This window comes from Rhinatrema bivittatum, chromosome 12, assembly GCF_901001135.1.
Source record: "Rhinatrema bivittatum chromosome 12, aRhiBiv1.1, whole genome shotgun sequence".
Taxonomy (NCBI): Eukaryota; Metazoa; Chordata; class Amphibia; order Gymnophiona; family Rhinatrematidae; genus Rhinatrema; species Rhinatrema bivittatum.
Window position 1 is genome coordinate 27,284,526 of NC_042626.1, and position 18,896 is coordinate 27,303,421.

An 18,896-nucleotide genomic window follows, 5' to 3' on the forward strand; every position below is an offset into this window, starting at 1 on the left:
TCATACTTAGAAAACTTCCAGATGTGTCTGTGATGATTTATTTTTTGTAGCCTATACTGCACATATTTCCTAGAAAAATGTATTTACTGAAGCCAATAAAATTTACACAGTGTTTGAAGAACAGCTGTAAAGTAAACGTCAACTTTGCATCATTAAAAGTGGAAAAATATGATGTAGCCTATTTAAAAAGTATTAAGTATGGCAGAGGGTTATGAATGGAGTTCCATAACTACAAGGAAGAGAGTTAATGAAATAGTCAGGGTCCGAGGCAAAACAAGATCATCATTGACTGGCTAACTTGGTCTTTCTGGTTAACCTTAGTTGGAGTGGTTCTCACATCTGTCTCGAGAGTCCACCTGGCCAGTCTGGTTTTCATATCATCTGCAATGAATATTCATGAGGTACATTTGCATATACTGGGTCTCCCAGAAATATGACTAGCTACAGGACCCCATGGACACGTTTAGGAAACATTACGTCTTCCCCACTTCTGAGGTAGATCACACTAAGGCAGATCATAAACATATGTAATTGTTATTATTATTATTTTTTATTTTGTGTGTTGGTATGAGAACTGCACTGACATAATTGAGTTATATGGCTAGCAGAACATAATGATGCATGATCCTCTCGCTCCGATTTCTATTTCATCACAGATACAAAAAAAAAATATGGCATTTCAAAGCTTCCCCTATGTAATCTTTTCCACCATATAGTCTAATCCAGGGTTCGCAACTCAGTCTTCGGGACACACCTAGCCAGTCAGGTTTTCATGATATCCACAATGAATATGCAGTGACAGATTTGCCTCCACTGAATGCACTCCCATGCATATTCTTTGCGAATATCCTGAAAGCCTGACTGGCTAGATATGTTCCAAGGACTGGGCTGAGAATGCCAGGTCTATGTAATCTATGTGCATAGAGCCTGAACTCACCCTCTATTGGACACACTTGATGCTCACACCCTACCCATTTGGTCAACACACACACACACAACCCACCCACTCATGTGCTGACACACTGCATGCATTCCCCACCTACTCACATGTAAACACAGAGCCCACATCCACCCCCTCACTGATACACATAGTGCCTAGACCCCACCCACTCATTCTCAAAGAACCCTGATCTCACCCACTCAGATCCTGTCACATAGACACACATACTTACACCCACAATCACACCATTCATTCACTTTCATGCACATGCCACCCAGATACCAATTCTTTAACACACACACACACAGAGTGGTACATGTACCCACTCACACTCACCTACATGCACCAGCAGGAAAAGACCCTACCAACTTGTTCATATACATACCCACAACCTTATTCCATCTCTATCCACACCCCCACACAGCACAACCTGTACAGACAGTCACCAATGCAGCCCCACTAAACACAAAGGGGAAGATATTCAAATGCCATTTAGACGGATAACTGAAAAGTTATCCGTCTAAAGGCCTTAGCTACAATATTCCATGACTTATCCGGCTAAATTCTAGCCGGATAACTCTATCCGGTAGTTTTTGAAACCTAAGGCGTTCCGGAGCAAAACAGTGTTAGCCAGTGAACCTAACAAGATAGCCGGGTCTTTCAGCGGCGCTGCCGCACCAGTGAATATCCCTGTTAAGATAGCCAGATAGGTATATCTGGCTAACTTAACTAGCCACTCAGCGGCTGAATATAGACCCCTCCCCCCCAAAAAAATGTCATTTTAGGATGTAGATCCAGTTGGGAGGTTGAAAGCATACCTTCTGTGGGGTTACCAGCATAGGGGAGGGGGCACTGGAGTGTGTTGGGACTGAATGGGGGGAGAGGAAGGAGGAGGTCAGCCTGGGATTTGGATGGAGGGGGAGGGGGAGATGGAAGTAGAAATTGCTGGATCAGGCTAGGGAGAGGGAGGCTGGATTATGGTGCGGATGGGTTGTAGGAGGAGGGAAAGTGCCAGGGACACAGAGTGTTGAGCCCTCCAAGGCGACAATGCCAGTTTAAACTAGTTATGAATATAGTTTCAACAGAAGAAAGCAGAAGGCACTGGGGCAGGTCATTTTGGAAAAAGAGATTAGAAGCAAAATGCAGAAATGTAGGAACTTATTAAAAATCTGTTCCATTTGAGCGCTTTTTTTTTTTTTTTTTTATTTAGCGTGACCTGAGGTCATTACAATTAGGGAAAGGTTTCAAACATCCGCTGAGCAGGTGAGACGCCTGGATAGTTATCCTTCAGCCAAAAACCACCAAGTAGTTTTCAGGTGGAATACCTGGCTGAACTGAGCCAGACAAAGTCTGTCTGTCTGGATGTAGGTCTGCCATCTGAGCGACGGGGTGGAGCAATTACATTCAAACAGTTGGTGATGAAAATCTGCACCAATCAGATAAAATAAAAAAGCCCGCCCCATAGAAACATAGAAATGATGGCGCCGAATGACCAAATGGTCCATCCAGCCTGCCCAGCAAGCTTCTGATGGTAGTAACTACTGAACTGTGCAGGTTACCTCCTTGTTTCTCTTAAGGGTAGCAACTGCCGCGCCGTGCAATTATCCCCAAGCCTTATGATTACCCATAAACATTTCAGCTAGCAACATTTTTTACTGCGCGATGAGCAGGTGCTGCTGGACGTGCTTTGCTTATGGACTTGGTCATAGAAACAGTCTTGTGCTTTCCCCCCTTATGCCTGAGTGTCGGTACCGCAGCCCGTAGAAGTCGGGGCCCCTCTCGGTTGTTTTCTGAATCCTATTGCCCTTTTTCCCTGCTGTCAAATCAGGGAGCAATGCTGCAGTTGAATCAAAAGCATCAAGCCTGATCCGTTAAGGTTAGTCATCTCCACGTCTTCTGCTAAGGGTAGAACACCTCTGACCACGCCCCTTTTCTGACCAGCTAAATTTGTGCAGCTTGCACAGTTTTTTTTGGTACAAATGGAGGTGGGGAAAATTTTTGGTTGGCAGATTTATCCAGCTAACGCCCAATGTTAACCATTAAATCTTTTGAAAATTCACCCCAATTTCTCCATTACTGTTTAACTATATATATATATATATATATATATATATATATATATATATATATATATATATATATATATATATATAGTATAAATTATTATATATATGTATTTTATTACTCTTTGGCATCCCTTACCTATGATCATTTTTACTAAAGTGTGTGACTTTATGGCCAGATATTCAGCCATCAGTAGGACTTATCTGGCTATCTAGCAGCTGCTGAATATCCGCTGAAGTTCAGCAGCTACCTGATGGCCAGATAAGTCACTTATCCAGCTCTCTCTTAGCCGGAGAACATTGTGGGCAGGGAGTGGGCGGCGCCACTTAGATGGATCACTTATCCAGCTAAGTAGCGATATTGATAATTAGCCAGATAAGCTGTCTAAGTTAGACCTGCTCAATAGTAGGTCTAAACTTAAATTTATATAACTTATTTAGCTAAGTTGCAATATATAGCCGTGCCACTGAATATCTTTGTAACTTAGCCAGATAAGTGTTATCCGGCTAACAGGGTCATTCATCAAAATGTGTTATGGCGTTATCGTGATAACGCCATAACACATGTGATATTTATATTTATCGCAACGTGCGGCGTAAATGCACATTTTTTAAATTTATTCAAAGGGGCGGGATCAATGAAAATGAGGGGTGCTTTTGCATGCTTTTAACGCCGACATACGAATAGCACAGTACATATCAGTGAAGTGAGGAAAGTCCACAAAGATGAGATTTCTATAATGTTCTCTTGCCCTAGCTTGATTGTTCCCCGTTAGAGCATCCATCAAGCTAGGGCAAGAAAACACTGTAGAAATCTCATCTTTATGTGACTTTCCTCACTCCAAATGATGTCAAATCTTTACTGACGCATACTGTGCTGTTCGTACCTCTCACTGTGCATGTAAAACTGGCCCCAACACCCTAGACCACCACCAAAACCTCACCTTGAGTTACTAGCTGGCCCTCCTATAGTGGTGTAAAAAATTGACTACTATGAGAGCCTTATAAAGAGTCTCTCTCTCTTGTGAGAAATGCCTGTCTGGGCATTTCACGGTGTGCGATAACTAAATCACCAAGCATTAAAGTACCTATGTCAAGAGCACGGTGTGATGTGATAACTCTTAAATTATGGCCACGTTCTTTTTCCTTATCACGGGCATTCATGCAATAATTATCGCATTTTGATAAATCTATGCCTAAGTTACTTAGCCAGTCAGAATTTGAATATTGACCTCTATATATTTTATGGATTACCACCTTTTAAATCTACTCAATGGGCCTGATTTTAAAAAGCATTTACATGTGTAAAACTGGATTTTACTCTAGTAAATGCATTTACTCATATAAGTGGGCTTTTGAAAATTATTACAATATATGCCATTGAATTGTACATAGGATTTACTCGCATAAGTGCACTTTACCCAAATAAATGGCTTTTGAAAATTGCTACAAGAGTATGTTACATTTACGCACATAACTCCTTTGAAACTTCACCTAAAATGGAGGCAATTTTCAAAGGAATTATGCACACAAAAGTAGCATATCTCGTAGCAATTTTCAAAAGTCCATTTACCCACTTAAACCCTTTTGAAAATTCAGCCCCTATAGAGTGAATTTTTAAAGGAGTTACTTGTGTAAAACTATCAATTTTCAAAAGCTGTTTTACACACAAATTCTTTTGAAATTACCTCCAATGTGTGTGGCGCTATCTGGTGGCACAATATATATTCTTTAATAGCAATATGTCAGCTAGCATAGACTGATACTGCAATGGAGTGAAACGTTTTGATAAAAAAAATGAAATGGCATGAGGACAGTGGGGTTTGGAACCCCTGGCTTTGCAGGATGCCAGGTCTGGAAGCCCTGCTGGAGGGATTACACTGCTCATGAGGAACTGGGGAAGCCAGGGTTTAATATCATCCCAAGTACTGTGAGCAGGGCTAGGTCCAGGCAGTGAGTAAAGCCAACCCTTGCTTTTAGGTCTCCCTGATACTACACAGACTGCTGCAATTATTGCAAAATGCTGCCTTGGTATTCTAATTCAAATTGCCCCAGCAGAGGCTTAGCATTTGTGTGGAATAAGGAACTGTAAATAGTATGTAGGCAAGAAAACAGTAATAAACAAATCACTCACCATGAGCAGAAGCTTAGGGAGAAGCTGGCATTTTACCACTTTTCAGATTTCTCTCATGCAAACCTCTGAAAACTAATTCATGCATTTAAAAAACTTGCCAGAGCCTTCATTTTGCCGATGGTTCTTGTTGGAACATATTTCTTAGTGCAGTATATCAGTTGTGTCCAGATACACAGCAGTATTTGTTTGCTCTCTGATATTCTATCCTTCTGCAAAGAAACACAGAATTGGATTTAAAGTTTTGTTTCTTGCTAAACTATGTAAAAATGCAATTCTTTCCACCTCTAGGACTAGATGTCTCAGAGGATGAGAAATGGGATATAGATCCCATCACCTCTGGAACAAGATAGCCCAGAGAATGAGCATAGGGATACACAGCCTGTTATCGCTGGAGTAGATGGCTCAGAGGTGGGCACAGTGATAGAGTACAAGTTTATTTAGCCCACTCTTCCACCTTGCCCATAGTGGTTACAATAAATTAACCAGAAAAAAACGGAATATAAAACCATAATTACAATCCAGCATCAAACATGAAAATAAAAATGTGTTAAACAAATTATCCATAATATCCAAAAATAAACGCAAGGGCAAATAAAATACGGGTTGTTGCTATTAGGCTTGGCATCATAAGTTGTGCAATTTAGTCAAAGAACTGTGACCTTTCTCATTATCTTTGTTACATTTTAACCATGTACCCAGGGGCGGATTGGGCATCCCCCGGTGAGCCGGTCGCACTAGTCACATGGTCTGCCGAGCGCGGCCAATCCCCGAGCCAGTCTTCATCGGGCATCCGCTGCTGCATGTACCATACAGTATTTGCATTTTCCATTTCTGTAAGTAAAACCAACATGGCTGCTAAACAACCAGTACATGGTCTAGTGAAGATGTAAATCTCAGGGTGTCTCATTAGACAGATGGAGTACTTCGCTACCACAATGCAGAGCAAAGGAAGTCATCAATTCCCAACGCACTCGTCAGCCCGACACTGAGTGTTTGATGATATCTGAAATGCCTGCTTCAGGGGCCATTATTATAGGTAAACTATAATAAATGAAATAATGTTACCAACCCATTACAGTATTGTATTATAAAAGACAGTTCGTTACGCGCTTACTGCAATCTAATGAATGAGCAGTCTCAACAATCAAAACAAACCATCGACAGGCACTTATTTTGTATATTGAAGACGTAGGCCAGTAGCCAAATCAGAAGCCTTCAGTGTCACAGTCTCCATTATGACGGGACGGAAAGCACCAATCAGAGCAAAGAATGTACATGTGAAAAAATGATGGGAGCCTTTAAAAAAAAAAACATGGACTCGAACGGACTAAAATACTACTTAATGCTCTTGCAGGAAAAACTACAGTTGTTAACAAAGGCAAAGACTATATAACAGTTAATAAAAGACAGACAAATCTATTTCCTTGTTGAGCCCATGAGGTGTTACGGTATTAAGTTTATATTAATATCCATCATGATTCACAATGTAATAGTGTAAGTTCATAATCGCCTCCTTAAGACACTCCTACTAGGTTTGTCTAGGGCTAAAAACCTCCAAGCTTGCAAAGAATGTTGAAAAGAGATGCGAGAAGCTTTATTTGTTGCTTCTTGGGGATTTTTTTTTTAATTTTTGAATAGTTTAAACAAATTATCCAACCAATAAAATACCACATCATAATATAATTAAAAAAAATAATCACGTTAAACAATACAAACATAGCATAACAAAGATAAGCCATACAAATCCAACCATAAAACCATAGACTCAGCATAACATACAGTAATGCAGGAAGTAAAAAGCAATCCATTTTCTGTCACTTTTAGGACGGGATAAAAAACAGTCCCACAGCTGAAGTGGTAGATGTTGAATAAACACCTTAAAGTAGCTTCGTCCATTAGCACCACGGCTGTCCAAAAATTCTTGTGCTTTCTGCTCAGATTCATGGCTCACTAGATTAGCACACAACACCAAACTACTCATCCAGCTGAGTTGGGTCACAATGCCATTTTCCATTAAATAGCATTTGTGAAATGCCTTTGGGATGCCAGTCTAGCTCCTACAGGTCACTAAAACCATAGTCCCATTGGGAACTAATTGCTCTCTTCACTATGTCAAAAGAAAGGCCAAGATCTGAACTGGCACGGAAACTACAGGACCTCGCGCGCCATAGAGCATAATTAAGAGGTAGATATTCATAGCAGTGCCGGATGGCAGTTATGCGATTAATTTTAACTGCTTAACATTAACTGCAGCTGAATATCGGGACAATCAGCAAATGTTCACATATTTTATTGAGTACAACTTTTGTTACTATTTTGTACATCGCTTTGAATTGAAATTGTGGCTGAACATCCAGTTAAATCTAATTGCACAAGACTTGTGTGGTTAGATTTTGAACCACCACTGGTGCAGATGGAGTTATCTGCACAAATTTAGTGCTGAATATTACGCTAACTGGCTACATGTGAAAACCCAGCCCCTTTTCCATCCAGCTAAATCTCTACACACAGAAATTTTGTGCAGATACATTTTAGCCAGGGCAGGTAAAGGGGATGAGGGAGATGCAGAAGTTTTAACCAGTTACATTTATATGGTTAAAAGTCCATTTTAACCTCATAAAATCCTTTGAAAATCAACTTTTAAATGCATAACATGTATAATGCTAGAAGGGAAGCAGATATGCACCAGGAGGATACCATGACATGCAACTCCATTGCATTGTACATTACATGCAATATCATTTAAATTATATTTTCAATGTCTTCATGCATTGCTCACCAGAAACTAAAAGATGAAAAGACAAAACCCTGCTCTAGGTTTTTATCTGTAGTAGAACCGGCTGGGCTCATGGTTCAATCCTTTATCTCTTGTTGGCAATTTGGCATGACTCTCCTTGGCACCGCTGAATGAGGAAGGGGGTGAGGTGGGGGAAATCATGGATCTTCACAGTGGATCAGCAGACCCAACAAGTATACTTCATTTTTAAAAAATGGATACAGGAATCTGCTATCAAAATCCAAAGCAAGACAGCAGGGGCACAGGCGTCTCCGTCTACAATGCAAGTTCAACAGTGCACATCCAGCTGACTGTTTGCAGCACATGCTTTACAGTGCTGTGGGGAATATCCATGGTTTTATGCGAGAGGCAGTAAACATCTAATGTCTTTTAGGGGCTTCTGGTTTATGAGACATCCTCACATGCCTGCCTGACCGAGTGGCTTTTCTCCACTAGAAGAAGAAAATAAATAAGAGTGCAAAAAAGATACTCGCCTGAAGACGAAATACTGGATAACTAGAGGGGCTTATTCACCAACAGTTTTTGAGCATATAAGGCCATTTTCCCATTACACATGTAATAGCATGCTATGCACTCAGGAGGTAATTTTCAAAGGAGTTACATGTATAAACATCATAGTGAATAATACTTTGAAAATGTCGTCTCAGTGTGCTGCAGCAGTCAAAAAAACAAACTTTTGCTTGGAAACTTCCTATAAACCCTACTTTCCTTTTTCTTTAGAAATTGAAAATCATCTCTGGGTTATTTGATTTCTGAACATGCTACACTATATATAATAGCATAGCTGATTTATGATGAGATGCTATGGCATCTTAGGACATCAGTCTTATTGCTATCCAAATAAACACCCCTCCAGCAGCTCCTACCTACGTTGACTATTCTATGAAAAACAGCAGGCTGTCCGAGATTGGAATTCTGGCCAAGACTAATCACCCCAATCCCCCTTAATCTTTCTTTTATAAAGTATGTTTCTTATCTCGTTCATACACATTCTTTCTACTATGGCAAAAACAAAAAAACAAAAAAACAGCACTGCAGCAAAACTTGTCTTATCCTATGATATTCTAAAAGGCTGGGGTGCTGGTTTCAGCAAGGGAGATCATGGCATGGAATACACCACCAACCCTCATGTTAAAGAAATCTGTATCATGTCTAATTTCGATGACAACCAAAGAGAGAGGATCAGAACACTCAAGGCAATGTGATGTACACACTAACCTTCAATACCACAAAAGAACAGTGTAAATCTATACACTCATTTCTCCTCACTCGACGTTCTCTTTCTTGACTGGTATCATAGAGCCTGCTGGTATTCCGTCAAAAAAATATGGCCATCAGTCACTAGATATAAATCATATATCAGTCTTTTAGCACCTAATAATCTTCTTCAGCCAGATGATTTCTATTTTTTTGGGCACATTTTTAAATACCATGTGCATTTAAAACGTTCATACACATTTAAAATTCAACCAGCCTTCTCCCCCCCAAGTCAGAAACCTAGGAGTCATCATGGATAATCAACTGAACTTCAAAAGTTTCATCAATAACACCACAAAGGATTGCTTTTTTAAACTTCAAGTTTTAAAATGGTTGAGATTTCTCCTCCACTTCAAAGACTACCGTACAGTTCTCCAAGCAATCATCTTTTCAAAAATTGATTATTGCAATTCACTTTTGCTCGGCCTCCCAGCTAATACCATCAAACCCTTACAGATGCTACAAAGCGTCTCAGCAAGGATTCTGACCAAGACCAACAAAAGAGACCACATTACACCCAACTTGCGGAACCTACACTGGCTCCAAATCAAATTCAGAATCTTGTACAAAGTTCTTATGATCATTCACAAAGCCATTCACAATATCACCCCACTGGAGCTCAAGATCCCACTTCGGCCACGCATACCCCTCCAGACCGGTGAGATCAGCGTATAGAGACACTCTCCATGCCCCCCCCCCCCCCATCAAAACCTCATTAAGGAAGAGAGCTCTTTCCACTTCAAGCCCAACACAATGGAACTCTCTCCCTCCTGATCTCCGGCTTGAACGATGCCCGATCACCTTTAAAAAAAAGACTCAAAACCTGGGTGTTCGTCCAAGCCTTCTCTGAACTCAGATGACCCGCTCAGTCTATTATGCGGTTCGCTAGTAGACCATCGTTCTAGCAAGCCGCTCTTTTTGCAGATGATCTAACAAATTTTCCTCCTTTGTACCTGGTCCCAGTGTCATCTTCTTAGGCACCAGGCTATATACCTAAGTTAGTATCCAGCTCTCCAGTAAAGATCTTCTATTTATCTTCTCTGTTAAACCCAGTTCCATGGATCCAAGTTTGTTCATCCTTGTTTAATGTAATGCATTCTTATGCGCTGGTTATCGTTATAATGTAAACCGAAGTGATTTGTAACTTGTTACATGAATATCGGTATATAAAAGTGCTAAATAAACAAATAAATAAATAAATTTAAAACGTCTGAGAAACAAGTTGTTACTTATCTTGCATCTGATGCCACGGCGATATCTGTTGGGAAGGGAAATCTGAACCAGACTGTTCCAAGCACCATGTAGAATTACAGAGAAAAAAAAAAAAGCAGCACATGGTTGCATTCTATGGCCAAGTCCAAAACCAAGGCACGTTCAAGCAGCATTATCTCAATTAGCAAGAAGATTGCGCTCCTTGTAAAAATGTTGCTAGCAGTAATTTTGTTATGAGTTTGACAGTTGCTTGGTTTTGATTATAAATATTACTATCCTTAACATAAGACTTGGGGGTAACCTGCACGGAGCGGCAGTTACTACCATAAGAAGCTTGCTGGGCAGACTGGATGGACCATTTGGTCTTTTTCTGTTGTAATTACTATGTTACTATAATTAAGCTCTTTTGAAGACACACGTGTCACCTTGTGATGTTACCAGTTTCAACTCAGATTGTTAGTGTAGCTGCAAAGCTGCATGACTCTTCTCTTTTCCACCTGGCTCTGCTTAAGCGCTGTGCTGCCCAAACGCTATAGTGTTTTGGCATGTACAATTCCTACTTCAGGGGCAAGATATCTAAAGTAAAAAACAATAATAAATTAACACCCAAAAGATGTCACCGTGGAGTCTGATGCAAGATAAGTGTCGATTTGTTTCTCAGATGTTTTAAATGCACATAGTATTTAAAAATTAACAAAAATACCTCAGTAGAAACCATTTGGCTCAAGCAGATTATTAAGTGTTAGACTAGTTAGTATATGAATATATCCAATGGCTGACAACCATATTTTTTGGGTGGAATACCGTGCTGTACGTCAATAGATAGAAATTGAATGTGGAGAAATGAGTGTATAAAATTTATACCGTTAGGTTTGAACTTCATTACATTGAACAGTGTTGGCTTCACTTTTTGATGCTAATGAACACACTAAGATTAACACAACTGTAATCACTGCATAATCTTAAAGCCAGGCTATCCCGTGGCTGCTGTGTTTGGTTGCAACTACTGATGGGGAGACCCACACCAAGGTGCCTCTACTCAAAGTATTATCTACAATTCCACTTGTACTAGAAAGACAAAGTATTGCACTGATGCTGATCAGGAGGCATCTGTTAAACTGAATGATTTTGCACTGGTTACTTAGGAAGAGAAACTTTGGATGTCTAAGTTTCACCCATAAGCTTTACTGTATGTATTTTTTTTTTTAATTACAGTCCCTATGTTTTTTTTTTATTGCATGGCTCTATTCACATATGGGTCCTATTCTCATAAGAACGTCACTATGGGCATAGGACACGTGGAAGCTCTTCTGTTTTGTTTTTATTGAAAGAGGGAGCACTAGCAGTTTGTTCCTGCTGCTTTGGGCTTCCAATTCAAATGGACCCGGCCTCTGTGGAATTAAGAGCTGTCATGACCCTTACCTCTCTACTACTTCCCCCATTAATATCGCCCTCCCAACTCAGCCCTTTGCTCAGGGCTGCTTCCGAAACCTTGCAACACACAGAAGCTTTCGAAAGTTAGTGAGTAGCCCTTTGTGTTTGCAGAAGATGAAAAAGGTTAAAAGTATTCTTAAGAATCTGAAATACTTCAGATCCCCTATGTAACTGGAGTACATTCACAACCTGAAGGTTTTTATATAAGAAAAAAAAATACATCTGGTTTTTTATTGTCTGCAAAACACAATTTACAATGCATTGAACCATATGTGAAGGAATTTTTCTTGTCTATATTATACCTTTTTAAATGTATAAACATAGCTAAGCCGCAGTTATGGAGGCGGGCAGAGGGAAAAATCTGCCTTTGTTTCCCTGTTGGTGGAAAGTAAGGGGAAGTAATTCAGCAGTTATAGAGCCTGCAGTAAAATTGGAATCAAGCAGATGAGGAATCACCTACATTAAAAAGCAAAAGGTCCTCAAGTGCTCTAAGTTTTGATCACAGTAAAAACCATTTCGGAGAACGTGGTGTCAAAGGAAATTAAAGCCAGGTACCTTTGGCAGGAATCTGGCTGTGATAAGGTAATGTGTCTTGCAGTTAGAATAGCTGGTGCTTATAAGAGAGCTATGGAAAACTTGAATACAAAGGCCCAAATGCTGCTAACTTAGGCCTGTATTCACCATTCTATCGCAGAATGGTGAATCCAGTGAAAATGGGGAGCAGGGGGGACGAAGGGGGGGGGGGGGGGGTCGGGCCTGCGAAAGCAGACAGCCTTAGCACTACCGCGGTGTTTCCGCTGCCGGCTTTCACACCCAATAGCGTCACCGTGAAAGGTGGTGCTATTGGGCACACTACTGGCGACGATAACATTACCAACCTTATCGCCACCAGTGAAGACACTGCCAAGTCTGCCTCCTCCGCTCCCAGCATGCTATCTCACGTGAAAAGGGACTTTTCACATGCGATAAGCATTAGAAAATGATCCCCTTAGTAACTTGTACTCTTTCAACTTCATCTAAACAACTTGGGCCAACATGGGGCCAGCTATACTAACAGATGTTTCTCCATTCTGTGTCTGTGATGAAATTTCACAGGAAATTAAGTTGTGTGTCTTCAATGAAGTCACTCCAATAGTCCTGCCTCAAAATGTGACCGGAAAAGGTGGCCGACCTGGTGAATCTAGGACAGGATAACGAGGCTCATCCTGACGAGCAGAAAACGAAGATGGCCAACCTAGAGATGATGATGTCATCAGTGAGTGCAAAAATGGACAAAATGTATGGCAATTATAGGAATATTCTTGACAAGCTCGATGACTTAGAAAACAGGGTGTGCCGCTGCAACATTCGCATTCTTGGTGTACCGGAGTGAGCGGAGGGCTCAGACGTGATAGCTTTTTTCTCCACATGCCTGCCGGCTATCCTGCAGCTAGAGATCAGTGGGGGTCTTTTAAGCTTAGTTAGAGCTCTTCGTGCCTTGGCGTCCATCCTGGCGCCTGGGAACCGTCCGAGAGCGGCAATAGGTAAGCTCTGTAATTACACTAATAAGAATAAGATCCTCACAGCGGCACAGGAATTGAAGCATCTCTCATTCCAAGGCAGCAGGGTTATGTTTTCCCCAGACTACTCTGTGGAACTTCAGCGCAAGCAGCAAGCATTTGCCGATGTTAAAAAGGATCTACAAAAGCTAAACTTAAAATATGCTTTACTCTACCTGGCAAAGCTGAAGATTTTTGCCAACGGTAAATCCTAATGAACACCGTGAAGGATGGGAAAAAATGGCTGCAGGATTATAATGCACCTCCTTCTAGATACTGTTTGCTGTGCTCTTCGGCGTTCCTTCCTCATGGCGGTGACTATTTTCTCTAGGAACCTTGGCCGATGCCTTTCTTATTGACACTGAGTGGAAGTCTCAGCTTCAGCCTCATCTCCAGTGCACTTAAGCCTTATTTTATTTTTTTCTTCTCTGATTTATTGCCTTTCAGTTGACTTCTTGTTTGGGGAATGGACTTCTTTTCTTTTGGGGATCATTACTCTCTGATAGTGCTGCTTTGCAGCTCTACCTTACAGCTCATATTTTTTTGCTCACTGTCATGGGGTTTTTTTGGACCTGATCTCGGTGTCCCAGATTTGGAGGGACTGTGCGCATGTCTGCCTCAATGCCTTTCTTGTTTATTGCTTTTCACCATAGAGACCTGAGGTTATCCCCTGGATTTTCTGGGACATTCTTTTCTAAGGATCATCTACATTGGGGGTCATTTTTTTTTCTGCATACTTTTCTTTTACTGCATGATGTACCTCTACTACCCCATAACCTCTTACTTTGTCTTTAGTACCTTTTCTTGAGAAGGTTTTATCTGAAGCTGGTAGTGTTGGGAAGGGGAGGGGGTTGCAAGGCTCTTTTGTTGTGTTTGGGTTTGGTTGCTTCAGGTTTTGGGCTGGCAACATCCCTGTCCAGGTTTTCTTTGTTGGCAGGGGTTGGGGGTCGGGGCGTCTCTGAAGGGTCGATTGGTTGTTACTGTTCCTCTTCAGGCTGGAGGGTCATCCCACTGAAGTGTAAGCCAGTCCCGGGGGGAGGGGGGTTGGGGTTTTCCTGGAATTATTGGGGTGTTTTTGCTGGGGTAATTTGTGATTGAGGGGGAATGTTCTTGTTGGAGGATTTTTGTTGCGGTTTATATGGGTGGTGCAGGGATTTCGGTGTCTTATAACTATTGATTGTGCTTCAGGTTTGGAAAGTTCTTGGAGGAGAAGTCCATTAACGGCTATTAATCAAGTTTACTTAGGGAATTGGTTCAGATCACTTATGCTTGGGGGATGACCGGAATGTCAGCGTGGACCTGCTTTTGGATAAAATGTCAATACATGTACCTAATACCCCTGGGGTTCCTGCCATGAGGGAATTGACAGAGACCTTCATGCTTACAGATGTCTGGAGATTCCTATATCCTATTGCCCGGGTTCATACTTTTTATTTCCTGAGGTATAATATGTGTAGTCGATTGGACTATTTCTTATGCTCCCCTGATTTTGTTCCCAGAGTTAAAAGCTGCAATTCTTAGCTAGCACACTTTCTGATCACTTACTAGTGCTGATTACTTTGGCTCTTAGCGCAGGGCCTAACATCTCTCTTTGGAGGCTGAACATACTGCTTTAATGGGGCACCATCCATTCTTATTGAAGGACTCCATCTCGGAGTTTAATGTGAATAATCCTGTTGAGGATTACTCCCCTATTCTTCGATGGGAGACTTTCAAGGCCTGGTTCCGAGGTAAACTGATTAATTTTGCGAGCTCTCTCAAAAAGGGACATCAGGCTCGGGATCAGTACTTGACTGCCACAATTAAACAATTGGAAGATCAGCACAAACGAGACTGTCTGCCCCATACGTTCAAACACCTGGAGGCGTGTTGGATAGAATTACATACTTTGGAACTGGACAAGGTGGAGAAAGCTCTTAAATTGGTGAAAAGTGAATTTTATCAGCATGGGAACTGGGTTGGGACCTTTCTGGCGCGGGCGGATCAGAAGCGGGTGGGGAAACCTGCTATTTTACGCATCAAGGGGGATCAGGGTCTGGACTTAACTCACCCTAAGGATATTGAGCAAGCTTTCTTGCAATATTTTTCCAAATTATACACTGACTCAGCTCCGGCTTCCCCCATAGTGATTCAACAGTTTTTAGAGCCTTTAGGGCTCTTGCAAACTACAGTGGCCCAGAAGGACATGTTGATGGCCCCCAATACACCCCTTCAGGTACAGAATGTGATTAAGTCATTGCCCAGAGCTAAGTGTCCAAGCCCAAATGGTTATTCTATTGACTTAGTCAAAAAATATTTGTTAGAGATTGCTCCCTTTTTAGTACCCATGTTTAATGATGCTGGTAACCTAGACCCTGGTCTAGGGACTGCTGCTGATGCCAATATTTCTCTCATCTTTAAACCCGATCCCATGGATTGTGGGTTTTATAGACCTATTTCCCTCCTCAACTCTGAAGCTCTTAGCCAAGGTGCTGCAGCTTTGTTTGGAGTCCATTTTGCTCTCTCTGGTGCATAGGGATCAGACTGATTTTGTTAAAGGGCAGGTTTCCACTTTTAATAGCCAGCAGTTGTTTAATGTTATTCGCTTGGCTAAACATCAGGGCCTTTCTGGGGTCATTTTATCTCTTGACGCGGAGAAGGCCTTTGACAGGATATTGTGGCCATTCTTATTTGCAGTTTTAAGACAGGTCAGTTTGCCTGACCCGGTTCGTTAATTGGGTCCAAGCTACGTATGCTAACCAGAGAGCTCGGCTTTTAATTAATGGCTCACTCGTTTCCATTTTCTCCATAGCGCTTCCTTATTATTTGACTTGGTTATTGAACCCTTGGCTACTGCGATTTGTCTCCAACCTGACATTTGTGGGGTATGGATTGGAGGTTCTGAACACAAGATTTCTCTTTATGCTGATGACATGCTTATTTACCTTATCTCATTGTGGACATCTGCTCCAGCCCTGCTGGGACTTCTACAGTATGGGTCTCTTGGAGGTTACAAGATCAACTGGGACAAATCAAATTGTTTTCCTGGGGGGGTGGGGGGGTGAGGTAGGGTTTGTCTTCCCAAATGTTTGACTACCTTTAGAGTGGTTACTGAGGGTTTCAAATATCTTGGTATATATGTTCCTAGGGATTGGGCTGAACTTTATACTCATAACTTTGTGGATGTTATTGGTAAAATAAAGAAAAACCTGGTGGACTGGGCTGATCTTCCGATTTCTTGGGCTAGGTGTATAAATTTGCTGAAAATGAATGTATTACCAAAGCTCTTATACTTATTCCAACACGTCCCGTGTAATATCCCCTTGCACATGTTTGACGATCTTCATAGTTGTATGATGAGATTTATTTGGAATCATAAGCCAGCGAGGATCGGTTTTGCTCAGTTTTGAATGCCGAAGCGGCAGGGTGGGATAGCTTTACCAAACTTAAAAGTTTATTACTGGGCTGCACACTTTGTGTGTCTCAAAGGTTGGGCTGGTCACAGCACTGCCCTGTGGGTGGCATGGAGCATGCACAATTAGAAGGAGGACTCCTTTGCTATGGTCATTTCTTCGTGATGCCTCCCCTGTGCGACAGAGCTAGTAGGAGTCATCAGGTTCTCCATTTTATCAGAGTGACTAGTGCAGAGATGTTGCCTCTTGCACCGATTTATGGAATACTTGTATCTCAGGGTATACTTTCTCTCCTGAATTTAAAATTTGGAGAGACTTGGGTTTTATATACACTCATGCAACTCTGGGATGAAGATGGTTTTCGATCCTTTGAGGATTTGTGTGATGAATATGACCTACCCGAACAAATGCGGGCTCATTACTTGAGGCTGCGAGAAGCTGTAGCCCTTCATTTAGATGTCTCTTCACCACCGGGTGGGCTCCATAAAATGGAGATGTATTTGTGGGATGCTTCCGCTAAAGGAAGAAAGACCATTTCTTGGGGAATACTGGTTTTCCAGTTTAGCAAGACTGGAATAATTAACCAATAGAATGCTGACCTTGGCACTACTTATGGTAGTAAGGTTTGGAGGGATATTTGGCTCAAGGCTCACCACAGCTCGATTTGTGTTAAATGGGTTAAGTTCATGGTACGTCTGCTGCACCACACATACAGAACGCCCCCCCCCCCCCCTTTTTTGGGTTTTTTTTTTTTTTTTTTTTTTACAGTAAAATATATGGGGATGCAGTTGCTACATGTTGGAGGGGATGCAGTTAGTTGGGTGCACATGTGGTGGTACTGTCAGGGTCCGCCATTCTTAGAACCTGGTCATGCAAGAAATTGCTGATATATTGGTAATCCCTATTGGTATTACCCCCTTCCCATTGTGTCTCCTGGGCAGGTGGGTTGGTTCAGAGATCCCTGGGAAGTACAGATCATTAGTGGGCCAACTTTTTCTGGCAAACTAGCCCTGGAGCACCTTACTGGCACAACCAGGTTTGAGTGATACCTGATATTGAACGGTTACTCTTTGCTTTACATAATGAAACTTTTAAATATCAAACTATATGGGGCCTTTATCATGCTTATTATAAAGTGACCTGAAGATTTCTTTATTTGGACTGCAAAAGGATGGACCTATTTGTGGATCATAATGGCTGTATTTGCCATTATTGAAGCATATTGTGTACTTGTCTTTCTTTTCCTCTGTACCTTGGAAAAATTGTTAAATAAATTATTATTTTTTTTTAATGTAACCAGAAAAACTAGGAGGCTTGCAACTTTGACCCAATGGGTTTGAGTAAAGGACATAATGTCTCTCTATGAACTCCAGTGTAAGGGAGAAAAGGTTTTTCTGTCTGGTTCCTGTTCCTTTTGAATAAAGCAAGAGTGAGTAACAGAAGGGTAAAAAAATAAATTCTCTTAGTTTTCCACAAATTGTCCTGTTTTAATGAGCAATCAGATACCCATGAGGAACCAAGAGAATTTCATAGCAACTGTAGATCTGAGGGAATTTTCATAACACTGTAGCATGAGATCTAGGAACAATAATGAAGCTTAATTTGTGTGCTGTGCTGATGGCAGAAGTAACTGTGCTGTAGGTTGTCTTGGCATATGGTTATTTAACATCTCCTGTCCATGTCGGGTGCCAGCTGCAAGTGAAACATCAGATGTCACACCTGTAATTGCATAGTTCCCTTTGATTTACCTGCTCCTTGGAATATATCTGGAGCCAACCTGAAGAACATGGAAGGTTAAGCTGTCATAGTTCATTGAGGACTCTTAACCTCAGGGAGCTGTAGGCTTTTTATTTATTTATCGAGTTTTATATACCGTCGTTCGGGACTAGTATAAAAAGAATGGGAAAAACCAACAAAATAGTTCAGAAGTGCTTGAATAGAATGATGGGCCATCACACACTGCCACAGTTAAATATAGATGTGAAATTAGCTGAAGTGACAAGATCATTTGTCGCCAGAAGCATACAGGTCCTATGGACCTCTAAGGCACTTCTGGTAATGTAAAAGATTATACGTCTTACAAGGCCAATCCAAAGCAGCAGGATGGGAATCCTTCATTCCATTTGTCT

General features: G+C 41.3%; 1 long non-coding RNA gene across 1 annotated transcript in view; it reads right to left on the reverse strand.

The window, feature by feature from the left end:
* The window catches only part of LOC115074080, a 170,824-nt gene that overhangs the window by 98,777 nt on the left and 53,151 nt on the right, over nt 1-18,896 (reverse strand). Inside the window, exon 2 of the long non-coding RNA XR_003852182.1 lies at nt 5,138-5,346. This is a non-coding gene — a long non-coding RNA (uncharacterized LOC115074080). The remainder of the gene's footprint in view (nt 1-5,137; nt 5,347-18,896) is intronic.